Raw genomic sequence first — 5,978 nt, 5'->3', positions numbered from 1 at the left:
AAAAAAAAAAAAAAAACTGAATGAGAGGGGAATTGTTGAAAGATCAAAGTTTAGAAAAAGAAGTTGTACTGTGAAGGCTTCAGTTATATAGACTAAAGCAACTTCTAATCTACCATGCCTACTTTTGCCTCGCTTCTTGGCCATCTGAGTAACTTGCTGACTGATTCTGGAATATTTTTGAAAGAGTATAAAATATTGTATGATGTTTTTAGGTTTGATTATAATTCTGTAGCTCAGATTTTTGAACTCTGGCTCCTTTAGAGTTATACTTAGTTTAATTAATATGGTGTTAAAGCTAAGTATTTTTAAACTCTTATTAAGTGTTGATTTTACATGTGTATATATTACTTACGTTTGTTTTGAAGATTTTAAGATAAGAATATATTCCTTTCTAAAGAGCGGATGGAATAGATGACCCTACAGTGTTTCCAATGCTTTTGTAATTTCAAGTTTTTATATTTTGATTGAAATATTTAAGATGTACAGTCTTAGCATGTTTCTAGTCATTCTTTGGTAAAATGAGTGTTTAATAAAGGGACTGGACTAACCTATTAAGCATAAGTCCTGGATAGTCTCCTTAAAAACATAATATAGAGATAAGATTAATCAAAAATATGTTCGAAAAAACAAAACAAAAAAAAAACAAAAATATGTTTGTAAGGTAATTGGAGGCATGGATTGAGTTGTAGAAATCAGTCATTTGGCATTAGCTATGAATTTTAGTAGGAAAAAGTCCTGCTTATTAAAATCTACATCTTGGATTAAAGTGGGAACATAAGCTGTATTTATCTATTGCTTTCATAAACAATAAGTAACATATGTAAGGTAGCATATTAGAGGCTAATTTTTTCTCTTACCTTGTTTCTGAAATGTAAACCTCACAATTACCTCTTCACGTTGTATCAACATGATCTGTCCTGTAGTGAGCTAATAGTTGCAGAGGGATGTTAATGCTGATGTCCCTCTATACCGCATTATGGGAGAATCAGATTGTAGGAATTTCTGAGGCAGCATGACACTACAGTGGTGGCACATGTGCTTCTGTGGGTTGTCATTGAAAGCTCTAAAAGGTTCGCCGTCATTGCTCCAGGGCTGGAGTCCAGGTTTTTTCACTTATTAGTTTTGTGATCTCAAGCAGGTCTCTTTGCTTACTTGCTTTTAGTTTCTTTATTTATAAAGCTGAACATGATCTGCAGACCAGTTTACTTGTAATTTCTAATTGCAAACTTTCAGTGATGATATAAAGGGACATCCTAGATTAAAAAGTTGTAAGTGGAGAAAGATAATTACCAGCTTGCATATCCCTAATTTAGAATTTGCAGTGTTCCAAAATCTGTACTTGTAGAACATCAGTATGGTGCCACAAGAGGAAAATTCCACATGTGATCTATGTGATGTATTGCAGTTGAAACTCAGGCAAACTAACAGTGTTCAGATTTAGGTACTTTAAAATGCCCTATTATGTATAACCAGATATCCCCAAATCCAGAAATACCTGAAATGCTTTTTCAAGTGTTTTGGATGAAGAATACTAAACTCGTGTCATTTAAAATGGTGATTAATTTTAATTTCAAAGAAATAAAGGAAAATACTGCATTTTTTTAAACAAAAGACTGAAAAATGGTTATTTTCTTTGGTTCTGTTAATATGTTAAAATGGTTATTTTCTTTGGTTCTGTTAATATGGTCTATTGCATTCTATATGTTGAACCATCCTTGCATCCCTGGGATGAAAGAAATAGAAATGCTCATGGTATGTAATCTTCTTTCTTTTTTTTTCTTTTTTTTTTTGGCGGAACCGGGGATTGAACTGAGCCCTTGCGCTTGCCAGGCAAGTGCTTATTTTACTGAGCCATCTCCCCGGCCCATGTAATCTTGATGATTAACTTCATTCTGTTTACCAGTGTCTTACTGAGGATTTTCCATCTATGCTCTTTAGAGAGATTGAAATGTAGTTTTCTGTCTTGGTTGGCTCCTGAGTTTAGTATCAGGCTAATGCTTGCTTCCAGGAATAAATTTGGGAGTATTACTTCTTTTCCATTTCCATTTTATTAAAGAGTTTGAGGAAAAGTGGCATTAGATCTTCTCTAAATTTCTTATAGAACTGGTGAGATAGCCCAGTGGCACAGCACCTACCTGGCAAGCACAAGAGTCCTGAGTTTGTTTTCCAGTGCAAAAATTAAAGCTAAATTTCTTATAGAACTCAGCAGTGAATCTGGCAGGGACCTGAGCTTTTCTTTGTTGGAAGGTTTTTAATTCATTTCAATTGACTAGATATTGGATTATTTATTTATTTTTGTATTTTAGGGAAGGGTCTGCAGGGTGTTCAGGGTCTCACTACTAGATCAGACTCATAGTGATCCGCCTGTTTACAGCTTCCCAAGAGTTGGGATTTCAGGCGTGCGCCACCACGCCCAGTCTCAGTTGCCATCTCAGCACACCCTGGGTACGGGCCGGCAAGGCAAGCCTGGGGATCAAATCCCTGACCCCTGAGGCTGCTTGCAGGTGCTTTAATCTGCTGAGCTATTTGGCTGGCCCCGATATTGGGTTACTTAGAATTTTTATATCTTTATTATTTTTATATCTATATTTAGCTTTGGTAGTTCATATATATCTAGGAATTTGTCCATTTTTGTTCAGTTTGTCCATTTATCCATCTTACTAGACTTCAAGGTCTTGAATAAAGTACTGATGATCTGGATTTCTATTTCTTTCATTCCTAATTGCATGAACTTGAGCCTTTTCATTTTTTTTTTTTATCATATAGTGTGTTTAATCAATACTCTTCATATTCCACACTTTCACAAACTTCCTTTCAAACTAAGGGCTTCAACAACGGAGAGCTCTACATTATTATTATTATTATTATTTTTTTTTCTTTCTTTTTTTATTTTTTTTCAAAGTTTTATTGATAAACAGCAATGAGACAGTTTCAAATCCAATCGGAAGTACAGTTTCAACAAATAACACAGTGTATATATTCTTCTTAGTGGTTAATTGCTGTACAAGAAGTGGACTTGTGATCCTACTTACAAACACCATTAGAACAAATCATTCTATTCATTAAGAGAATGCAAATATATATCTATCCTAACCACTTGGAATACACAAATACAAAATGGACATTCATCGGTATACCCCATTTTTTCTAAGTTCCGTTATTGAATATTATAGGTATGTAAACTCAGCCAAATATTCTAAAAGAGTCCAGTAGCCCATAATAGCATTGGGTCTTCTGTTTAACTGGCAATGTCAGAAATTATTGACCTGAGTCCCCCACAGCTCAACATAACAGCATGGCTTTATTTCCTATATTTCGTCTTCATACTTTTCTACTGGATGGTTAAGACCAAGGTAAAGCAGGACCTATGCAACAAGAGTTGTAGCTTTTTGGTCTGAGAAGGTCAGCGAAATGTCCTCAGGATTCATCTTGAGATCCCGTACCTCAGATTGTAGAACCTTTATCAGTGCAGCCATGTGGATGAGTCACGGCCATTGCTTGGCCAATGTGCTCTCTGTGAAAGCCTGAGAGAGTGTCTTCTCCCTATGTGACTCTCCTTAGGCACACTCTACGTCATCGATCACTTTCCTCTTTGGCCTCATAATCTTCTTGATCAGAAAATTTGGGACACTACCGAGGTACATGACGTTACAGTACAAGTTCTCATATGTCCTGAGTCTTAATTGACCTTAGAAGGTTAGGGCCAAAATGTTGGCATTCCTTGTAGCCCTCCTTTATCTCTAATTTTGGTCCGCAAACTTACGTTGTTAACCATCCAGAAGACAAGCTTATTGTTATTATCAAACGATTTAGAGCCTTTTCATTTTTAAAATAAAGTTGGGTAAGGGATGGTATATTTTAGTCTTTCAAAGAACTGATTTTATTATTATTGTTATTATTATTTTAACATTTATTTATTTATTTGTGTGTGTGTGTGTGTGTGTGTGTGGCCAGCTCAGCCCATCTGGAGGTGGGACTGGCTGGCATGTGGTGCTGGGGGGTTGAACTGCGGTCCCTGAAGCTTGTTCCAAGTAGGTGCTTTAGACCACTGAGCCATCTCACCAGCCCCATGATTTTGATTTTTTAATTCTTCATGTTTTTAGTGTCAGTTGCCTTAATTTTTGTTCTGATCTTTATAATTTCCTCTCCTACATGAGCTTTGGGCTTGACTTGCTCTTCTATTTTTCTAAAAGGTTAAGGTTCACCAGTAGGTTATTTAATATGAGCTCACTTGGGTTTACTGATATGAGAATTCACTGTTGCAAATCTCTCTCATAGGACTGCTTTCATTGTGTCCCATAAGTTTGGGTATGTCATTATTGTTACTTGTATAAACTAATTTCTTTAATTTCATCTGTGACCCATTTGTTGCTCAGGAAGGTGTTAACTTCCATTTGTTTCTACAGTTTTTATGGTTTCTTTTGCTGTTTATTTCAGTTTCATTGTACCATGGTCTGTTAACATACTGGGAATGTTTCACTTCTTTTGCATTTACTTAAGTGTCTTCTATGAGCTAATATGTGGTTTGTTTTCAGCTAATATGTGGTTTGTTTTGGAGAGTGTCCTGTGTGCAGCTGAAAAGATGTTGTGGAATGGAACACTCCATGGACATCTACTGAGTTTCTTTGTTCAGATGTTTGGTTCAGTTTTTTGTGGAGGGCTTTTGGAGACAGGATATTGCTCTGCAGTTCAAGCTGGCCTTGAACTCACTTTGTAACCCAGGCTGTCCTTAAATTCATGGTGATTCTCCTTTCTCAGCCTCCTGAGTGCTGGAATTACAGGTGTGCAACACTGTACCTGGCTTGGTTCAGTTTTGATATTTATTTTTTGCTCAATTGGTCTATTTATGACAGTGGAGTACTAGGGTCCCCCACTACAGTTGTATTAGTGTGCATTTGTTAATATTTGTTTTATATAGTTGGATGTGCTGGTATTTGACTGACTGATCTCTTGATCAGTCCTGGCTTGAAATTTACTCTATCTTCAAATAGAATAGCCACCTCTATTTTTATCTGGGTTTCTGTTGCCTAGAGCATTGTTTTCCATCTTTTGACTTTCAGCTTGTGAATTTGCTTAATGAGTTAAATGTATTTTGTATGTAGTGTATTGTTGGATCTTGTTTCTTGATCCATTTTGCCAGTAGGTTTCTTTTCATTGGTGAGTTGAGACCATTTACATTGATGGCTGTCACTGACCATGTATTGATTTACCCTAGTCATGCAGTTTTCCTGTTGTAGTTTCCCTTTCTTTTTCCTCTGTTAAAATGATTCCACCCCCGTGCCCCCTTGGTACCAGGGATCAAATTCAGGACCTTGTGCTTGTCAGGCAGGCACTTATGCCACGGAGCTATATTCCTGGCCCAAAATGTTTGTTTTGCCTGGTTGGTTCATTCTGTTGGGATGCATGAAGTAGTCCTCATCTTTTCCTAGAATATGTTTTAGAACATTTTAGGGTTCTGACTTGGTAGTCATGAATTTCTTCAAATGTGCTTTGTCATGGAAATATCTTCTGCATTAATTATTTTTTATTTATTTGATACAGGGTCTCGTTATATAGTTAAGACTTCTAGTGATCCTTTTGTTTCAGCATCCCCAGTGCTGGGATTACAGGTGTGTGCCACCACGCCCAGTTCTGGGGCCAGCACAGCGGGCAGTATTGGGGATCAAACTTGGGACCTTGTGGTTGTCAAGCGGGTGCTTTTTGCCATTGAGCTATCTCCCCAGCCTTTCTTCATTTTGAAAGATAGGTTTGTGGGGGCAGATCATTCTGGGATGGAGATTGTGTTCTCTTTTAGGGCTTGAAATACTTCACTCAAAGCTGTCCTGGATGTAGGGATTTGTGTTGAGAAGTGTGCTGGGATTCTAATGGGCTTTCCTTAATAGGTGGTTTGTTTCTTTTCCCTGACAGCTTGTAATATTCTGTTCTTGTATTGAATTTCCAGAACCTTGGCTATTATATGCCTTGGTGTTGATTTTCTT

Source organism: Octodon degus, unplaced genomic scaffold (genome assembly GCF_000260255.1).
Source record: "Octodon degus isolate 3935 unplaced genomic scaffold, OctDeg1.0 scaffold00228, whole genome shotgun sequence".
Lineage (NCBI taxonomy): Eukaryota > Metazoa > Chordata > Mammalia > Rodentia > Octodontidae > Octodon > Octodon degus.
This window is presented reverse-complemented; position numbering follows the sequence as displayed.